At 41.5% G+C, this 21745-nt stretch overlaps 1 long non-coding RNA gene across 1 annotated transcript; it reads right to left on the bottom strand.

Moving 5' to 3' along the window:
• Positions 1 to 3348: 3348 nt before the first annotated feature.
• On the bottom strand, positions 3349 to 3914 carry LOC112843717 (uncharacterized). Its single transcript, XR_003216184.1, has 2 exons — positions 3856 to 3914; positions 3349 to 3520 (listed from the first exon to the last, which is right to left on the bottom strand). It is a non-coding gene; the product is annotated as an uncharacterized LOC112843717 (long non-coding RNA).
• Positions 3915 to 21745: the final 17831 nt, after the last annotated feature.

Here is a 21745-nt window from a genome sequence, read left to right as displayed (position 1 = left end):
TTTCTTTTTTTCCTTTTTCTTTTAAACTAAATTATATCCAAAAAACTCTCCAAGAACTGCTGAATAACTTGTACAGGAACATTAACATTGATAATATGCCATTTTCAGCCTGCCAAAAAGTGATTATGGACTATATCTTGTCACTGAAACAATATTTCTGCTTCAAACTTGTTGGTTATCATCCAAAAGAATCATATGTGGCACATCATATCCCAATCAGTCTCTAAGAAATGCTGAATAACTTTTAAAGGAACATTAACATTGATAATATGCCATTTCCAGCCTGCCAAAAAGTGATTGCAGCCTATATCTTGTCACTGAAATACTATTTCCGCTTCAAACTTGCTGCATGTCATTCAGATGGGTCATGTGTCAAATATTATATATCAAACAGTCCCTTAGAACTGCTGGATAATCTTTAAGGAAAAAATAAAACCGATAATATGCAATTTCCAACCGGCCAAAAAGTGATTGTGGCCTATAACTTAAGTGCTTTGGGGTCCTTAGGGACTAGTAAAGCGCTATACAAATACAGGCCATTACCATAACTTGTCACTGAAACAATATTTCTGCTTCAAACTTGTTGGGTATCATCAAGAATATGGAGGACCACAAGAGCCACGCGCATCGAAATAAAAAATTCTGTGCTTAATTTTAATAAACTGCATTTCAAAATCCTTTTTCGAATTCCACTTTAATAAAAACATTTTCGAATTGCACTTTAATAAACTGCATTTCAAAAAACATTTTCGAATTGCACTTTAATAAACTGCATTTCAAAAAACATTTTCGAATTCCACTTTAATAAACTGCATTTCAAAAACCTTTTTCGAATTCCACTTTAATAAAATCATTTTCGAATTGCACTTTAGTAAACTGCATTTCAAAAAACATTTCGAATTCCACTTTAATAAACTGCATTTCAAAAAACATTTTCGAATTGCACTTTAATAAACTGCATTTCAAAAACCTTTTTCGAATTCCACTTTAATAAAAACATTTTCGAATTGCACTTTAATAAACTGCATTTCAAAAAACATTTTCGAATTCCACTTTAATAAACTGCATTTCAAAAACCTTTTTCGAATTCCACTTTAATAAACTGCATTTCAAAAACCTTTTTCGAATTGCACTTTAATAAACTGCATTTCAAAATCCATTTCCCTTTCCTGTTCGCTCAGGGATTAACATGTGGATTAGCAGTTGGATTAGCAGTTGGATTAACAACTTCATTTTAAAAATCCTGCTGCTATTCAAATTAGCCACACCGTGGGATGTAAGGAGCTCTCTGATTGGTTGGTCAGACACAGGCTGTCTGCCAGCCTGGATTTTTCTAGCTCATAGCTTCGCCCTGCTACGAAGCGTGTGTGCTTGTACAAAGGCCGTTCAGCCTCGGGATTTACACTCGGCTCGACACGGATATGTGAAGAATGAAGGGAGCCTGCAGCGAAACGGAGAGCTAACCTCTGACTGAGTGCCCGTTTACTCAGTCTGACCACCTGTTGAAGGTAACGTGCTAACATGGCTAACGCTAGCATCACCCCACGTAGCCCGTTATTTTAAGGTCATTTTAGCTTATGAAAATTTTACGTCGCAGCTGTACGAGCTCGCTACGTGTTTTGTAAGCTGCTGTGCTCTTCACAAATAAAGCTGGAAGCAGCTCAGACTGTTAGAACCAGCACTGAGGCCTGTTACATTTATACAGTGTTAGAGCAATGGCTGCAACCTACAGCCTTTAAACTAGCGATTAAAATGCTGACAGTAAACTCGTCAGTCCAGATGTTACCACATTACTTTGTGATACTTAGAGTTAAAACAACTGAGACAGGCTGATTAAAATAACAGCTGTCAGTTCTCTCATTCCTTATGTCAAGACTGGAGATCACACTACTGATTTCAGTTCATTTAATATGTGAGTGCACAGATTCATTCTCAGCTAGACATAAATGATGATCAAAGGTTGTATATATGATGAATTCATCAAATCCCAGCCTCTAACACAGTGCGCTGAATCTTAGCTTTGGATGTCCAGTATATTCTAATCAGTGCAATTTAAGCATTCACTGAACCTACAATATCTACACCTGTGTGGCAAGTATGTGGTAAAGATACAGATAATGAAGTTTAATTATTAATACAATATACATCATGAAAAATGAAAGCTGAAATTGATTCAGTTTAGTACTTTTCTCTGTATGTTCTGTGATTATAAAGGCCTTAAATTCTGTGATATATACTGTAAATGATTTTCACAGAGGTCTTAAAGTACTTAAATCACTGCTGATACTCTGGTTGTTTATATTTTCACGTTTTTGTGTCTGTAGGGCTGTTTGATGACGATTTGGACTCCTCTGGGAGATGAGGACACACCCACATCTGTTCCATACTGCAGCCATGGATGGTGTTACAGCTCTGAGTCAGCTTTGGGCCATCAGATGCACACACTGGAAAACCAGCGCCTGTACTTCATGCAGGAGAGATGACCTCAGTGATGATTGACTCTGCATCCTCTACTTTACCTCCTAATCTCTTTCTCTTTAACACACAATTAAAATCACTCCAAAAGAGTGTAAACTTACTGAGGAAGTCTCTAACTTGTACACATTTGTACTTTTACTTGTTTTATGAGTTATTTTTAAGAAGAGTAAAGTTATTCACATAAAGTTTTTATTCTTCTGTATTTATTCTTTTGTATCATGTACCACAGTCATACTGAACTTTACAGACCTGGTGAATTGGGGGGAAAAAAAGTCATATATATACACATGAATGAATCATTCAGCTTCAGCAGTATTTCTATTCATCTTATGAATTCCAGTCTAATGTCAATTCACTGTTTGAGTTCAGTTTTGGTCTTAAACTCCAGAGAATACCACCTAGTTCAACAATCTTTTTATCTGATTATTTGCAAAACGGTTTTCTTCTGAGAGATGCTGCTAGAGCTGAAATTGAGCCCAAAGAAACAACAACAAAGTTTAGTTCCTCTGGATTTTCCATGGAAAATTGCTTTATCACTCACTCAGGTGACTTCTCCAGTGTCACGGATGAGTGATGAATGTATCTCCCACTGGAAACCATTGTGTCCAGTTAAAGTCAATCGACTTTTTTAAGGAGAGTTGTTAGATGCTGTGCTCATGAGGACAATGAGTTTTAACTTGGAGCACAATAAAAAGCTGCCATATTGGATCAACGAACAAAACACTTAATTGAGCAGAATTAAGTTAAAATGTAATATCCTCATATAATGACACATCACACATGACCCAGCATTGTTCTAAGAATGCAAACTTTCTTATTGGAAGTTTCCACAGCTGCCAGAAAGGGACAGATTTCTGTCTGGTCTTAATGTGTGGTCGTTGCTCTCTCGTTTTCTCTGGAATTGCTGCGCAGAGGATGTAACACCCATGATAAGCGCTGAGGTGTGTGTCCTTGTCAGGAATTAGCCATCCTCAGCTTCCAGGTTAAGAAAAGTGGAACCAGAAGATATTCAAATACATCTCTTCACAGCTGCTGATGAATTCTACAAAAAACAAAGTTTGTTAAAAACATTTGCAGGTGAATCACCACTGATTTATCACTGACATCCATTTACTCAAAAATTACTGACAAGTGGATAACTAGAATATATAGTTTATAATTTCAACAATGTACTGTACAAAATGGAACTGTATATGACAAATGTGGTGTGGTGCTTGTGGAATTTTTAACAAGGGCCCTACAAAACTTTACAGTACTCATGCTGCCAAACTTCTGATGGCTAGGTGTGCAGTTCCTGCTTTAAATGCATTCACTTTTAAGATTAAGAAATCTAAGTGATAAGAGGCCAGAAATGTTTGAACTTGCTTATGAACCTACATCACTGAGGTCATCTCTCCTGCATGAAGTACAGGCGCTGGTTTTCCAGTGTGTGCATCTGATGGCCCAAAGCGGACTCAGAGCTGTAACACCATCCATGGCTGCAGTATGGAACAGATGTGGGTGTGTCCTCATCACCCAGAGGAGTCCAAATCGTCATCAAACAGCCCTACAGACACAAAAACATGAAAATATAAACAACCAGAGTATCAGCAGTGATTTAAGTACTTTAAGACCTCTGTGAAAATCATTTACAGTATATATCACAGAATTTAAGGCCTTTATAATCACAGAACATACAGAGAAAAGTACTAAACTGAATCAATTTCAGCTTTCATTTTTCATGATGTATATTGTATTAATAATTAAACTTCATTATCTGTATCTTTACCACATATTTGCCACACAGGTGTAGATATTGTAGGTTCAGTGAATGCTTAAATTGCACTGATTAGAATATACTGGACATTCAAAGCTAAGATTCAGCGCACTGTTAGAGGCTGGGATTTGATGAATTCATCATATATACAACCTTTGATCATCATTTATGTCCAGTTGAGAATGAATCTGTGCACTCACATATTAAATGAACTGAAATCAGTAGTGTGATCTCCAGTCTTGACATAAGGAATGAGAGAACTGACAGCTGTTATTTTAATCAGCCTGTCTCAGTTGTTTTAACTCTAAGTATCACAAAGTAATGTGGTAACATCTGGACTGACGAGTTTACTGTCAGCATTTTAATCGCTAGTTTAAAGGCTGTAGGTTGCAGCCATTGCTCTAACACTGTATAAATGTAACAGGCCTCAGTGCTGGTTCTAACAGTCTGAGCTGCTTCCAGCTTTATTTGTGAAGAGCACAGCAGCTTACAAAACACGTAGCGAGCTGGTACAGCTGCGACGTAAAACTTTCATTAGCTAAGATGATCTTAAAATAACGGGGCTACGTGGGGTGATGCTAGCGTTAGCCATGTTAGCACGTTACCTTCAACAGGTGGTCAGACTGAGTAAACGGGCACTCAGTCAGAGGTTAGCTCTCCGTTTCGCTGCAGGCTCCCTTCATTCTTCACATATCCGTGTCGAGCCGAGTGTAAATCCCGAGGCTGAACGGCCTTTGTATGGGCTCAAAATGTGGTCATAAATATTTTGTACTTGTAAATCAGGATTTGTATGTGTAAAAAGAATTTGTGCGTGCGTAAAAAAGATTTGTATGTGTAAAAAAGATTTGTGTGTGTGTAAAAAAGATTTGTATGTGTAAAAAGAATTTGTGTGTGCGTAAAAAAGATTTGTATGTGTAAAAAGAATTTGTGCGTGCGTAAAAAAGATTTGTATGTGTAAAAAAGATTTGTGTGTGGACTTAGCCAAAAACCCCCCTGCAAGTTACAAGTACGAATTTTGACCCTATTTTTCTTCCTGTCATCTGATTGGTCAATGTCATGTCAATCACAAATGTAACAATCCAATCAGAGAACAGATGGGTTTGGCTGTCGGAGGGGCACTTTTTTGAACTGCAGGTCCTTGAAGGGTAATACAGTTTGAAGCTGGAGGATCTCTATATAAATATCCGATAGCAGCTAGGTCCCCTTACTTTCAGCAGCTGTTGAAAGGATAAAGTTGTGGTATGTCAGTGGTTAGAAATACCATTATTACTTTAGGATTAGTTTAACACAAAGTCAGGGCTGACCCGGGACCATTGCTGTGAGTCACAGTGCGCAGCATAAAGGTCCTTTCACATCGGACGCAGGATGTGCTGCTAATGCTAACTGCTAACTAAAAGCAAAGGATCCAGAATTTGTTGCGCTGGCTGCTGAGCTCTGTGGGTTTTTGCAGCAGCTCTACCTGTACTAGATGCACCTGCTCCTTGTCGTTTCTATCTCTGACTTTATGTCCTCTACAACAGTTTCTGGTTTTTTTTGCTAGTTCTTCAAATGTTCAATAAAAACATGTATGCTAATTCATAACGAAGAAAGCTTTGTAATGAAGACTGTCATTTCCAAAACACTGCCCCCCCCCGCGGTCCGCAGCGCTGTTGAAAAGCCTGTGGAAGTCCCTGTATAAAGCACGTAGACCTGTGACACAAAAATCACCAAACTCGGACGACCACAGACTGTTTTCCTTCGTGGTGATGAAGGAAAACGCTGGGTTGGCATGTAAAAGGGCATGTATTCCCTTCAAGGACCTGCAGTTCAAAAAAGTGCCCCTCCGACAGCCAAACCCATCTGTTCTCTGATTGGATTGTTACATTTGTGATTGACATGACATTGACCAATCAGATGACAGGAAGAAAAATAGGGTCAAAATTCGTACTTGTAACTTGCAGGGGGGTTTTTGGCTAAGTCCACACACAAATCTTTTTTTACACATACAAATCTTTTTTACGCACGCACAAATTCTTTTTACACATACAAATCTTTTTTACGCACACACAAATTCTTTTTACACATACAAATCTTTTTTACACACACAAATCTTTTTTACACATACAAATCTTTTTTACGCACGCACAAATTCTTTTTACACATACAAATCCTGATTTACAAGTACAAAATATTTATGACCACATTTTGAGCCCATACCTTTGTACAAGCACACACGCTTCGTAGCAGGGCGAAGCTATGAGCTAGAAAAATCCAGGCTGGCAGACAGCCTGTGTCTGACCAACCAATCAGAGAGCTCCTTACATCCCACGGTGTGGCTAATTTGAATAGCAGCAGGATTTTTAAAATGAAGTTGTTAATCCAACTGCTAATCCACATGTTAATCCCTGAGCGAACAGGAAAGGGAAATGGATTTTGAAATGCAGTTTATTAAAGTGCAATTCGAAAAAGGTTTTTGAAATGCAGTTTATTAAAGTGGAATTCGAAAATGTTTTTTGAAATGCAGTTTATTAAAGTGGAATTCGAAAATGTTTTTATTAAAGTGGAATTCGAAAAAGGTTTTTGAAATGCAGTTTATTAAAGTGGAATTCGAAAATGTTTTTTGAAATGCAGTTTATTAAAGTGCAATTCGAAAATGTTTTTTGAAATGCAGTTTATTAAAGTGCAATTCGAAAATGTTTTTATTAAAGTGGAATTCGAAAAAGGATTTTGAAATGCAGTTTATTAAAATTAAGCACAGAATTTTTTATTTCGATGCGCGTGGCTCTTGTGGTCCTCCATACAAGAAGGGTTAAATGTGACACACAGGAGCCCAAACATTCCCTTAGAACTGCTGAATAACTTTTAAAAGAACATTAATACTGATAATATGTCATTTTCAACCTGTGCATAAAACGTCAAATTTCAAAAATGTTGTAATTCAAAAATAATACAAAAAAAGGATAATGGCCAAATGGAAACAGGTGGGAGGAGATCTGCTTAAACACATTAGGAACACTAAGTAATAGGAAAGAGAAAACAAACGGTAATAAAAATGTCATTCCAATACAGCACTTCTTAATTGAAATGAAAACCAAAAACGAACAACAATTACATCCAATTAAAGAAGAAACTACCAGTTAAAATAAACTAACAAATAGACCAGAAACAGGGGGTATAGCGGAAGCTCAACACCAGTAAACCATGGAACAACATATATATTAATTCTTTGCATACAGTAACTATGCTAACATGTTAGGAAACAAAATAATTGAATAATCCTACAAACAAATTGCAATCAAAGCTGAACTATAATGTTGTTAACAACACAGAAACGCACACAGCAACATGAACATAAATTAATCACTTTTTGGCCGGTTGGAAATTGCATATTATCAGTATTAATGTTCTTTTAAAAGTTTTTCAGCAGTTCTAAGGAACTGTTTGAGATGTAATATTTGACATATGACTCTTCTGAATGTCATCTGCCAAGTCTGAAGCAGAAATAGTATTTCAGTGACAAGTTATAGACCATAATCACTTTTTGGCAGGCTGAAAATGGCATATTATCAATGTTAATGTTCCTGTACAAGTTATTCAGCAGTTCTTGGAGAGTTTTTTGGATATAATATATGACATGTAACCCTTCTGGAATATATCCAACAAGTTTGAAGCCGAAATATTGTTTCAGTGACAAGTTGTAGGCCACAATCACTTTTTGGTAGCGTTAAAATGCCATGTTCTCAGTCGTTATTCTGAACAAACAAGAGAGAGTCATGGTGATACTGGCACAATAGGTCTTTATCGAATAGTAGTTAAAACAATAGTCTTATAACAAATATGAACAACAAGAGTAGACATACTAAACCTGTAGGCATTAATTATTCCATCGTGATGCGTGTAGTCATTCGTGACAGCGCTACACACTGAAAGCAACCTTCTGATAAGCGTCACAATTCGGTTACAAGAAACTTTAAAGTTCCATAAATGCATACCTTTGCCTTATAACAAAGGCATAAATGTTTTTTTTTTCTTCCCCCCCACGTTATATCAGTGGCACGGAAGTAGCAGGCAACGCAAGTAATCCGGGCGCTGCAGCTTTAAGTAGCTGCGCGCGCTCCCGCGGACGGCAATCACTTTCTGGCACAACACCTGCATGCATATGGCCGCTGTCCACGCCGACGTCCACTTTAAAAAAAAAAAAAAAAAAGCTGGCAGCAGCAGGAAAAGTAACCTCACAACAGGAACAGAGGGTAAAAGCAAACCAAAGCAAAGCAGCAGCACTTCAGTTAGCGTAGCGTGGCGTAAAACTAAGGCCCACACTTCCTGCAAAGCATAATAAGTATTTACTATAAAAGAACAATAAAAGGCAGAGATCGTAACAAAACTGAATTATGTACCGAGTAAACAGCGTCATGAATCATGAGCAGAGTGGCTCATAGGAGGCTTCTACAGCTACGACCTAAAAACAATATCTGTTTACCACCCAGTAAGGTAATATACGCACTACACTGAGTAAACACACCTACCAGCTGCGATGGAGGCTTCAGAAGGGTAACCCGCAGAGGATCTCTGCAACACCAAGGGAAGTCAGGTGATCAAAAAGGAGATCACAGGTAAGCGATCCAGGAATGCTCAAATGGCCACTATTTATACTAGCGCCCCCTAATGCGCCAGGCTGAAAGTGGGTTGAACCGAGGAATAACATTCATCCTGCCACATTAACTACTAACAGAATCAATAACTGAGAGAAAAATAACAACACTAAAACTAAAAATCAGTTTAAAGGGATGACTTCTGGGCTGTCCTTGGCTGCAACAATGAGTTTGATGTTAAACCCTAGGATATACTGTCCACTGTCACTTTCTGTCTCTTTAGCAGTAAGTGGCCCCTCGTTGTTTGGCTAGCCGCACTCAAACGGGAAAATCCAGCTGTTAGCTGTAATGTTTGGGCTTTTAAAGCACTTTATAAATGAGAAGAATGTGGAGGAGAGCTTGTTTGAGTCAGGTGACAAATGGTGAATCAGAAACTATGGTTTTTCCTCTTCTGGCTTCACGATCAGCTGATGCAGTGTTATTTTATGCAATAATAGTCTCTCTTTTCCCAAGCACATCCAAACAGTTTACTACATCCATAACTGCACCACAGTACAAACATAACTATGTTTCCTACCGAAGGACGACCCAGAATCCCATCAGGAAGCCTGCAAGGAAAATAGGTAGATGCGTGCGAAGGAAAAAAGAAATGCCCAGAGACTTAAGACAGATGTCACATTTTTTGGAAACCTTTCCTCATCTCATCTCACTGACTGCATTACTTCATATTAGAAGTGAGAAAAAGCAGAGCCCAAATTTAAGTCAAGGAGTATAATGGAGTATTAGGGCCACATTAAGAAAAAAATATTGTTGATAACTTTGAGAATAAAGTAGAAATTTCATGATTCATGACATTTTCATGAATTTCATGAAAGTCAAAAAATAATTTTGAGAAAAAACATCTATATAAAATTTTCGTCTGATCAGACGTAGCTTTCTGCATCATATTTTCACCATCCTTCACCATTTTTTCCACCACATTGTCTTTATGTGCTAAACAGAAATAATTTCCTTCCTTGTTATTAAAACCGATTCTGAAGTACAATTTTACTCATTCAGAAGGTCTAGCAAACGTGGCAATTTGTTTTAGAAAAAAAACATTAATCTCCACATTTCAACTTTTTTCTCGAAATAGAATAATGACTTTATCTAGAAATTTCGACTTTATTCTCAAATGGATTGATAATATTTTTCTTCTTCAGAATTTGTGTTTTTCAATCTGACAAGATGCAGTTTTTTGCACCACCACAATATGTTTATGTGCTAAAAAGAAATCATTTCCTTCCTTGTTGCTAGAAACGATTCTGAATTACAATTTCACCAGTGTCATGAACTGTGTTTTGAGCAAGCAGGATTGGACCTAAACACAGACTTGTCAGGCAGGCGAAAAGTAAACTCAAAACAGCTTTATTGCTGGACATAAGGAAAACTAACTAAACTGAGGAACAGAAAATAAACTAAACAGGCAGGGAATAAAAGAAACTAAGACTATGAATGAACCTGAACATAAACCATAATACAAAATGACATGAAAATACAGGAACAGAAAACACTGGGTCAAATGACCCAGGACCATGACAACCAGATTAAGAATTTTGTAACAGTGTTGCTGTTATATGCTTCATGTTCTTTGTAGATTTTTGATGGCCATTTTGTTATTTGATCATGTCTCTGATTGGAATAGGTGGCACTTATTGGCACTCATTTTCTGTAGAAGAAGATTTGTATGTCCATTTAACATGAAGAAGAGGATATGTTAGGGTACCTGGGTTGTCAACCCAGTGTTTTGTGTTTTTTGGTTCCTTTATTTTGTTTATTTCATTATGTGTCTAGGGTATAGTTAGTCTCTTGGGTTTTGTTTCTGTATTTCTAGCTCCCTAAGTTCTTTAGTATCTCCTAATTTCCAGTATTAGGTTTTGTTTATATACCTTCCCTGTGTTCAGTGTTATGGCTTCTTACTGTCTCTGTCTCAGTGTCAGGTCTGCATTGCTGTTATGTTTCCTGTTTTACTTTGACAGTCTGGGTCCCATGTTAATGTTTTCAGTTTTGCTTCCCCCTCTTTATCCTTCTGTGTATTTAAGCCCTGTGTGTTCCTTTGTTCAGTGCTGTTATCTCCTCCATCCCTCACTGTGTGTTCTGTTTGCTTATCGGCCAGTTTAATTTAGTTTCCTGCATTTCCTTGCTTCCAGCAATAAAACTGAGTGTTTTTGAGTTTATCTTTGCCTCTTGCTAGTGATGGCCAAATGAAGCTTTCTGAAGAATTGAAGCTTGTACTGAAAGGGTTTGTTACTCGAAACATTTCAACACAGTCCTCTCTGAGGTCTCTGTCTCAAATATGATGTAAATGAAGAAGAAAGTGGTAGTGAAACCACTGGCTAAGAGCCAATATAAGTGGAACTGAAAATATGTGCGTGTGGGGAGGTGCAGTTTTCACCCTTTAAAAACAATTGAGCGGTAGGGGAAAAGTGTATTTTTATGAATGTTCTGATAGAAGGCTGTGAGGAATTTGGTGAGATAACTCACAGAAAAGGTGACGTTGCAAAAACAGCAAGAGACAACAAGACAGAAGGGGTGGCCAAAAAAAAAGATCAGACATCTGCTCCCATGAAAATGCAGCAGCCATGTCTTTGTTACTGTTTAAGTCTGTTGCTTATTCTTTTTCTAAATAAACCTGCTCAAATAGATTTAACTTGAATTTAACTTAACTATGGATTTTGGTGTGACATCCAAATAAACAAATGCTTAAAAGTAAGATCCAGGATCCTGCCAAATCCTCAAGTATTTGATGAGTTACACTGGTAATCTATGTACAGACAGGAAACCCTTAACTGTTTAATACAACTTCTCACACAAACAGCTGAAAATTTTCCAGTTTTTTTTAATGAGCCAGAGTTTTTTTCCAGGGCAGCACTGAGAGCAGAAAGTAGCTGAGAGTTAGTCCACCATAAAAACTTTCACTTACCAGTTTAAAGCAGAAAAGGTCTGAGGTGCGGCTGGACGAACAAGTCAAACTAGAGCAAAGCAGAAACACTAAAATCAGGAAATGAGAAGAAAGTGGGAAGAAGGAGATTTAGCTTTAACCCTCTAAAGGCAACAGACATTTAAGTCTGAAATACAACAGAAGAAATAATAGCTACACAGAGAATATATAGAAGTTTATTAACGGAATATTAACACAATTGGAATTCATTATAAACTGTGTGACAACCAAAAATAAATTATATTAAGAATATAATATAAGATAAATTTCTTTATCTTATTGTATTCATATAAAATTCATATATCAATATAATATTCATATACATATAGTCTTTATATAATTACTTATAATATTTATTCAATTATAAATACAAGAGGTTAGATGCCACAGAGGAGCAAGAGTTTGAACTACAGATGTTTGTCAAGCAGCTGTACAGAAACAGCAGAACTTTGAACCTTGGCTGCAGCCCAACAACCATGACATATAAATAGGAGCAAGGTCATCTCCAGCCACTCATTTCTTCTGAGAAAGCAACATCATCCAAAGTGGTCACAGCAACTGACATCAGAGGGGAAAAAAAGACAATTTGTGGAAATATTCTACAAAAACAATAGTTTTGCTATTTCAAACCTTTGTTGTTCTACAGAAAAAATTTCAAATAATGGTTTTCTCTTAAAGCTGTTATTGTTTGTCTGACCAAATCTGGGATCATACCAAACCGGTTCTGTTTGAGGCCTTCAGGATGTGCGGTTTATTAACAAAAACACTAAGAAAAACGATTTCTCAGCAGCCTGTTGGGTCATTCTAAATTTGCCTGCCAAGTTGCATTTGACTCTCACCTCAGTACAACTTCTTCAGAAGTCACTTGGATGGATGACAAAACGTTTCTCCCACTGGAAACGCTACCTCCAGATGAACAGAATCAACTTTTTGGGATTTACTTACCTGGATGGATTACGCGCATGATTCACTGACTTCACTGACATGTTCATACTCAGGTTTGGAGTGTGTTTAAGCAGGCTGTAAGTGAAATGAAAAAAAAAAATGTGGAGTGCCATTCATTAAATTTTTGTCCCTAGATAAATGAAAATATTCCAAATTTTAGGAGAAATTGTTGCAATTTAGAACATTTATGAAAGACTTCCAAGCTTGAAGTTCATAGGGTACATCTCAAGGTATCTATTTTCTCACTTAACAACACATTTAAAAAAATGCCAGAACAAAATATTTTATGCAAAGTCTTATTGTAATTAATTTTTGAGAAAAATTTGTTACATGTTACTTAATTACAGGCTACTTGTGCCTTAGTCACAGGTCTTGCAGGTGTTTCCATAATTTGGCTCGCATCCCAGAAAGTACTTGCAGTGTACTTGTTTCATTGTTTTTTGCAAAAATCTGACTTCATTGTTCATTGTTGTGTGTCACTATATCTTATAATGATGAATGCATTATAAGAAACTATTTGCCTGTACTATCCATTATTTGCTCATTAGGTACACATAGCAAAATTCATTGTTGCCTTCATAGAGGTTATAAAAAAAGGTTAAAGCCTAAAAAGAGATGGTTTTGTTTTGTTTTTTGTTTTTTTGTTTTTTTGGAGGTGTGTGTGTGTGGGGGGGGGCACACACACACACACAGATTTGTGTCTGTGTAAGCCTGTTTGTCTTTGTTTACGTGTCAGCTCGGGTCTTAGACTCCACCTCTCTGGGAACATCTCAGAGCCCCTCAAATGTGGGGGCCTTTTTCCCCCCATCACACTCCCTGCCAGTGGCTGATGCCCTCACCCATCGGTGTGTTGGTGGTTCTCTGTGTCCGGGGCTGGGTGCTTGGGTGTGTACTGGCTCATTCCCGGCAGCTGTTTAGCAGGGCCTGGCACCTGGGGGCTCTGTCCATGCCATGCGGACGTCATATGGGGCTCTCCTTAGCTCTTTTCTAGGAGGGTGGCGCAGCTGCCCCTCCAGTGGGCTTTTTGGGGGGGGCTATTGTGCTCTGGGGGTCCTCCAGATGTCTGGGGCCTGGATCTCCTCCATGCCTGCTTCATGCCCTAGGGGGCAGGGCTATGGGCTATGGCTCCCCACACCCTACCTACTACACCTACTAATTATCAGAACTGAATGACATAAACAGGCAATCCAGTTACAAACTGTAAATTCCTCTTACTGCAAAAACAACCATGGGCTGCAAAAACTCATGTTGGGCTGGGTGATATGGAAAAGCTGTCAAGTTTAAAGGGTTTTTTTTACTCCAAAATTAAGATGTAAGGTTAATTTTTAACCTCCTAGGACCTGGCGTCCACATATGTGGACATCACATTTTGGGTTATTTAGACTAAAATACTCAATTTTGCTCTACATGGGCCTGATATCCACTTATGAGGACATTATACTGCCACTGTTCTATCAAAATTTTAAACAAATATCCTCATATGTGGCTCTTTTTTTTTTTTAAACAAAAATAAGGTAAAAAAAAAAAATCTGGTAATTCTTTGTTTTTACATTCTTTGGGCTCCAATATGCCCAAATATCAAAGAGAAATTAAAAATGCATGCCGTGGAAGAGTTTGGGTCTTAGAAGGTTAATTTAAATATTGTTTATTTGAACATGATTAATATACCGTGGAACTTTATACAACTGTATTTTAAATAAACAACACAGGTATTTATAATACCTTCTCACTGGCTTTCATGACAAAAAAATGTTCAGAAAGTTATTTCATGATAATTACCCCCATTATTTTGCCACCCAATCCTAATCCAAATCAAACGCATCATTTGTTAAATCGGGTTGAGGTAGGAAATGTTATGGCATTAGTATGTCTGTTATAGTCCAATCGCTAATAGCTACTGTTACATAAGAGCATGTTATATTACTAGTCAGTTAACCAAGAGCAAAAACAGCTAGTCCTAAAGTTAAAAGAAGTATTCAAATATTCATTTGTCTTCAACTGTCACAATGTAAGGTGATAGTTGTATGTTTCAGTAGAACAGAAATTCTCTTTTCTTTATTTTAGTCACTTATTTTGAAAATATTTTATCTAAATTGTGAGGCACTTTGTAACCATCTGGTTTACAAACTGCTGAACAAGTAAGGTTATTATTGTCATGATTAATATTTTCTTCCAGAAAATATAGTAAGTGTGTCAGGATGGCTAGATAACTTGAAGTTAGCCTGACCAAAAGATATCTACATTCTTTAAAATATGTTTACACTTTGACAAAAAACACAAAGCAAAAAGGCGAGCATTATCAGGATGTACACAAGCTAACAGTTGCACTACTATCACAACAGTAACAAATTTAGCCACTTCACTATTAAATTAACTCAATTTCAGTGCACAAGAACACAAAACAGTACCTGTTTCTATTTCAGTTCATTAAACCATCAAGGCATCGAGTTGCAGAATAGCATTGCACCTGACTCTGCACAAGAGAAAGTCATTAGAAAACGCCTACATGCTCTTTCGGCTCGGCTCACTAAAAAGAGCCGGCTCTTTCGGCTCCCAACCAGCTCTTCAGGTTGTTTTGTTGCTTTAATTAATTTATTATCAACAACAATATAAAATTATTCAAAAAAGGAATTACTAATGTAAAATAAATAATAAATGTTATTTTTATACGTTTATATATATATATATATACGGTGGCCCCTAGAGACAAAGCATGTACAAACTCCAAAGCACGTACAAACTCCAAAGCACATTGCTAGCGTTAACTTAACATCCAGAACAGAGCTACCTAGATCACTTAAATTACACAATTGGAAGCATATGTGTATTGTTTGTGTATTTATACACAAACAGTCATATATATTCAAAGAATTAAAAAAAATGTTCATACTTGTTACTACCACACACCAAATCCGGTCGTTGGTACTTCCTGGCTTGTGTAGCCACTAGGTAACAAAAGCTCAGCACTGCCCATAGCATCCTGGAGCACTTCCGTTGTGTTTTGGAGTTTGTACGTGTTTTGGAGGTTTCACGTGCTTTGGAATTTGTACATGCTTCAGAAGTTGTACGTGTTTTGGAATTTGAATGTGTTTTGGAGTTTGTACGTGCTTTATCTCTAGGGGCCACCATAAATATACTTTTATTTATTCACTCCACATAAAATGTAATAAATAAATCATATAATACAAAAACCAACTATTCACATTTAAACTTTTAACTATTTAAATTTTCAGCTTTTTCCTTTTAAACAAATTTAAAGTGAAACAACACAAAACACTGCAAACCACAACACAATTAAATATAAATTAAAATATGAAAACAAAAAGAAGATGCACATTCTCTGTCATAAACTTTCTGAATCCTTTATCATCCGCAACTGAAAATAGTTGTGGATGATTACTATACCTTTCTAATGTGACGTTGTTGTCCCTGCCTCGCTTTCTCTGTCTCTCCCTCCCGCTCTGTTCCTGTGCTACTGAGTGTAACTACCGCCCCTCCCCCCCTCTTCCCAGCGCAAAGCACAAGGCTCGCGTGGGGAGTGAAGCAGAAAAAAGTGCGAGAGAGAAAGAAGAAGAAGAAAAAAACACGGCTCCCAAAGAGTCGGCTCTAAGAGCCGTTTCGTTCGCGACCGACACATCACTCACTACCTCTATGGTGGGATTGCCAGTCTTAACTTAAGGATGTGTATTGCTCTGGAAAGGTACCCATTTGTCTTTAAGTTCCCTTTCAGTCGATTCACTCGGTACAACACATAAGTATGGGATATCACGCCCTCGCGTGTCCTGGCTGAAGAAACCTTTATTCACGCCTTTAAGGCAGATGACGTGTGATGACACGCGCACGGCCCCGCCTGCACATATAGCCGCTGTCATCACAGTCATCCCTCAGTTCTTACGCTCTTCACCTCGCTGAGAACACCTCTGCTGAGTTGGGCTAGCTAGCTGCTGCTAGTTAGCTCCGTTGTCTGCCGACTTGAATTTAGCTTAACTGCCCCTGTTGGTGTTAGCCTCCACCGCGCAGTTGGTGTGTAGGCTGCCCGCGGAGCGCTAATTTCAAGTTTTTCATGTGCAGCGTTTCGCTTTGTGTTTTGGAATGGACTCCAAACCGAAGCGAGCAAAGCAGAAATCTTCTGTTCGCCCCTGTCCTCAGGGATGTGGTTTCTCTTTGCACGACAGCGACCAGCACGATGCCTGCCCTGTCTGCCTGGGGATTGTCCACGCTAGGAGAGCGTTGACGGAGCCCGAAGCCTGTGCGTTTTGTCGCCAGCTCCGGCGCTCAACTCTGGAAAGACGGGTGACGTTTGTGGAAAAAGTGCTGGGACGCTCGGCTGTCGCACGGCATGACCCTCTCCTTTCTGAGTCTGGAGCCCTGGCTTCGTCCGAGTCCGAAGACGAGGATTTTCCGGTCGATGTCCCCGCAATTAGCTGGGCTGACCACATGGAATATGTTGACGGGTTAGCCGATGACGAGCCGGAACCATGCAGGAGCGCTGACGGGCTTCAGCCTGGGTTGAAGCCCGCCAGCGCTCCCCAGGAAGACGATGACGTGCTGGACATCGGCCTGGATATCCATGGTTTGTCGGAGGATGAGCAGGAGAGCTCGTTGTCGGGCCAATGTGCCGCCGCTGCTGCGCCAGTCGGCCACGATGACACCTCTCTTTTCTCCCTGTTTCGCCGTGCTGCTGAGAAGCTGCAGGTGGACTGGCCCTCTCCTCCGCCAGCTCAGAAGCCGTCGCGGTTCACGGGTTTTTTCCTCCCACCGGAGCCCGCAACGGCCAAAAACTGCCTTCCCATGTTCCCAGACTTTCTCTGCGAGCTAACAGCATCATGGGACAAACCTCTGTCTACCCGCGTCACTGTGCCCGGCTATGGACAGTACATGGAATTGGACGGCGCCGAGGGGGCTGGCTTAGCTAACCCACCCCTATGGAGCCGTCTCTGGCTGCTTATCTGGCCCCGTCCCATAACCATGGTGTCGGCGGCCCCGCAACTCTGCCGTCCAAGCACTGCAGATTCTCTGCTTCGCAGCTGGAGAAGATTTATCGGGCTCAGGCCGGCACTGCTCGCGCCATGAGCTCCGTCACCATGCTCCAGACGTACCAGGCAATGTGCCTGGCGGAGCTCGGATCGCTGGTTCCTGATGACAGCCCGCTGGCACCTCTTCTTAACGAGGTCAGAGTCGCCACAGATTACATCCTCCGTGCGTCTCGCTGTGCAGCGCTCTCCCTGGGCAGAGGGATGGCTTCGACAGTAGTGGCGCAGAGGCACCTGTGGCTGACCCTCTCTGACGTCCTGGATAGGGACAGAGCTGTATATCTGGACGCACCAGTGTCTGCGGCTGGGTTATTCGGACATTCACTTGAAGCCATTCAGGCTAGATTCGATCTGAGGAAGAAGCAGACGGAAGCTCTGTGCGACATCATCCCCAGACGTCAGCCCAAGCCCAAGCCCGCAGCTAGCTCTCACAGGCCCGCCGCTCCTCTGCCGACTGGCAAGAGACCGGCGCCCACTGCTGAAGTGGGTGTGCCGCCAGCGAGAGCACATCCTCCGGCCCGAGCTCCACGCCAGTCGGTCTGGAGCAAAGGCCCACCCTCGGGCCCCCGGCGGGACCCGACGCCCAGGAGGAAGAAGCCTCAGCCCTCCTAGCTGTGGTTTCGAGTGGAGAAGGGGTCCAGCAGCAGGGAGACGCTGCTTTTACCCCTCTGTTGCCGCACAAGAGGTGCCGCTTAAGTTCTGTTCAGGTTGTCAGCCCCAGAAGGCGCTGCACTTTCCTAACACTGTCTCCCAAGCACAAAACCCCTGCACACAAAATGCCTCAGGTAACTCCCTGTTCAGGTGTGTTAAATGTTCAGGTGACCACATCAAGTTTTCCCGCTGTTTTTCATTGTTGTGCCCCAGAAAAGGTGCCTCCAACAAAATGTATGAATGTACATGTTTCCATGTTACAATCAATAAAGAGTGTTGTTTATTCTCAAACAATCACAAATGCTCAGCCTGCAGGCAGAATGAGCCAGGTCAGGCAGGTGATGCAGTCCCCTGCAGACACACTGGGGGCGACAACGCCCCGCCGACGTTGCTGCAGGTCAGCCGGCTGGCTGCTCACTTCCCTCAGTGGCGCGCTTGCGCCCCCTCTCCGTGGGTGCTGCGAACCGTTGCCATGGGTTACCGGTTGCAGTTCCGGGTCAAGCCGCCTCGTTTCCAAAGAGTCGTAAACACGACTGTCAACACCGAGGCGGCCATGATACTCAGAGAGGAGATAAAGGCGCTATTGCAGAAAAGAGCAATACGAGTGGTCCCCGCTTCGGAGACAGACAAAGGTTGGTACAGCCGTTATTTTGTTGTTCCGAAAAAAGGGGGAGGGCTTCGTCCCATCCTCGACCTGCGAGTCTTGAACACGTATCTACGAACGTACAGGTTCAAGATGCTAACACTCAGACAGCTCTTGAATGCAGTCGGCCCGGGAGATTGGTTTGCAACAATCGATCTAACAGATGCTTATTTTCATGTGGCTATACACCCGAAACACAGGCAGTTTCTGAGGTTTGCATTCGAGGGCCTAGCCTACGAATACCTAGTGCTGCCGTTCGGGCTGTCGCTCGCTCCTCGCACCTTTACGAAATGGGCCGAGGCAGCGCTAGCGCCCCTCAGAGAGAGAGGCATCCGCATCTTAGCCTACCTAGACGACTGGGCTCTCGTAGCTTGCTCCAGAGAGCAGGCGGAGACACAGCTGTCGCTGGTTCTGTCACACATTCAGACACTGGGGTTCTCTGTGAACTTTCAAAAGAGCTCGCTCATCCCGAGTCAGCAGATTTCTTTCCTCGGTTTGGAAATATGCTCGCTTTCCAGCCGCGCACGTTTGTCGGAGCACAGAGTGGCCGCGTTTCATCGCTGCCTCGCTCAGTTTCAGCTGGGACGCAAACTGCGTTTCCAGACGATATTAAGCTTGTTGGGCATGATGGCATCTATGATCGCCGTAGTGCCACTTGGACTGTTAAAAATGAGAGCGTTTCAACGCTGGACTCTCTCTCACCGTTTGTGTGCATCGCGTCACCTCCGGAGGAGGCTGCCGGTAACCGCGTCTTGCATGCTAGCTCTCCGTCCTTGGAGGGAGCCCAGGCTGCTGCATCAGGGCTCTCGGATTGGGAGGGTGTTGTTTCGCAAGGTGGTGTCCACAGATGCTTCCCTAAGAGGGTGGGGAGCGCTGTGCGAGGGTGCATCAGTGAGAGGGATCTGGTCCGCAGCCCAGCGCCAGCTGCACATCAACCACTTAGAGCTGTTAGCAGTGTTCTTAGCTCTAAAGCATTTCCGTCCAGTCCTGGAGGGCCAGCATGTCTTAGTCAGGACGGACAATTCAACAGTGGTGTCTTACATAAACAGGCAGGGAGGAACACGCTCTCTTCCCCTGTTGAAGCTGTCTCGCTCGCTGCTGTTATGGTGCAGTGTTCATTTTCTGTCTCTAAGAGCCACCCATGTCCCGGGCCACCTGAACCTGGGGCCGGACCTTCTCTCCAGGGGGGGTCCTCTGGTGAGAGAATGGAGGTTACACCCTTTAATAGTGGCTCAGATTTGGGATCTATTTGGCAAGGCACAAATAGATCTTTTTGCTTCCAGGATAAATACTCACTGCCCCCTGTTCTTCTCCATAATCGACCACGATGCACCCTTGGGCTTGGACCGCATTACGACTGCATTACTTCTCGCTTTGGCTTCGGCAAAGCGAGTGGGTGACCTTCATGCGCTGTCTGTGCATCCCTCCTGCACACAGTTCTCTTCTGATGGCCACAAGGTCGTATTGCGTCCAAATGCTGCCTATTTTCCCAAGATCATGCCTGCATCTTATAGCTCAATGGAGTTTGAGTTGCTGAGCTTTTGCTCCCCTCCTTTTGCATCTGAGGAGCAGAGGAGGATGCATTCTCTTTGTCCAGTGCGTGTGCTACGCACCTACATTGAGCGCACTCAGAATGTGCGTTTATGTGACCAGCTGTTTGTCTGCTTCGCTAATCCAAATAGAGGTAGAGCTCTGTCTAAACAGAGGCTGTCCCACTGGATTATAGAAGCTATCTCACTGGCTTACGGCACCACAGGTCTTGCTTTGCCCCACGGGGTGAGAGCTCATTCCACCAGGGGGATGGCAACCTCATGGGCTCTTTTTAAAGGGGTGCCTGTAGCTGATATTTGTGCGGCAGCTAGTTGGGCATCACCGCACACTTTTTTGCGGTTTTATCGGTTGGACGTTACAGCCCCCTCGGTGGCTCATGCTGTCCTTTCTGCTGGGTCTACCACTCACTAAGGAAGTGGTGGTCCGATTCCAGTTCGGTGGCTGCTCTGCGGGGCGTGTATATATGTCCCATACTTATGTGTTGTACCGAGTGAATCGACTGAAAGGGAACGAATAGTTATGTCTATAACTTCTGTTCCCTGAAGGAGAGGAACGAGGTACAACACAAGGTGGCCCCACTGAGCAGTTTGGCTCGGTGAAGAGCGGCTATCGAACTGAGGGATGACTGTGATGACAGCGGCTATATGTGCAGGCGGGGCCGTGCGTGTGTCATCACACGTCATCTGCCTTAAAGGCGTGAATAAAGGTTTCTTCAGCCAGGACACGCGAGGGCGTGATATCCCATACTTATGTGTTGTACCTCGTTCCTCTCCTTCAGGGAACAGAAGTTATAGACATAACTATTCGTTTGTGTGTGCTTGGATATTTCTGAGAATTATCGAGTACAGTGAAGGATCCTTATGGTCGGAAGTATACTGTTATGTACTCCATTGTGTCTTCATTATGTTCCCACAGTTGGGCTGCATAAGAAAAAACACTTGTTTCCTACTCTATCTTCTGATTAGGGTCCTTTTTATTTTTACCATTCCTCTTACGATAGCCATCCAGCAGTCTGTGGTCATTTTCATTTATGCTCTTCTCCCTGCCCCTGTGTTCATCTTTTCTATAGCAAAGACCCTAAAAGCCCTTCCTGGCCTGTTGACACGTTGCTGGCATGCTTGTGCAGCTGCAGCAAGG

The sequence above is a fragment of the Oreochromis niloticus genome, linkage group LG23 (assembly GCF_001858045.2).
Source record: "Oreochromis niloticus isolate F11D_XX linkage group LG23, O_niloticus_UMD_NMBU, whole genome shotgun sequence".
Taxonomy (NCBI): domain Eukaryota; kingdom Metazoa; phylum Chordata; class Actinopteri; order Cichliformes; family Cichlidae; genus Oreochromis; species Oreochromis niloticus.
Note: the sequence above shows the minus strand (reverse complement) of the source record. Positions and strands in the feature narration are given on the sequence as shown.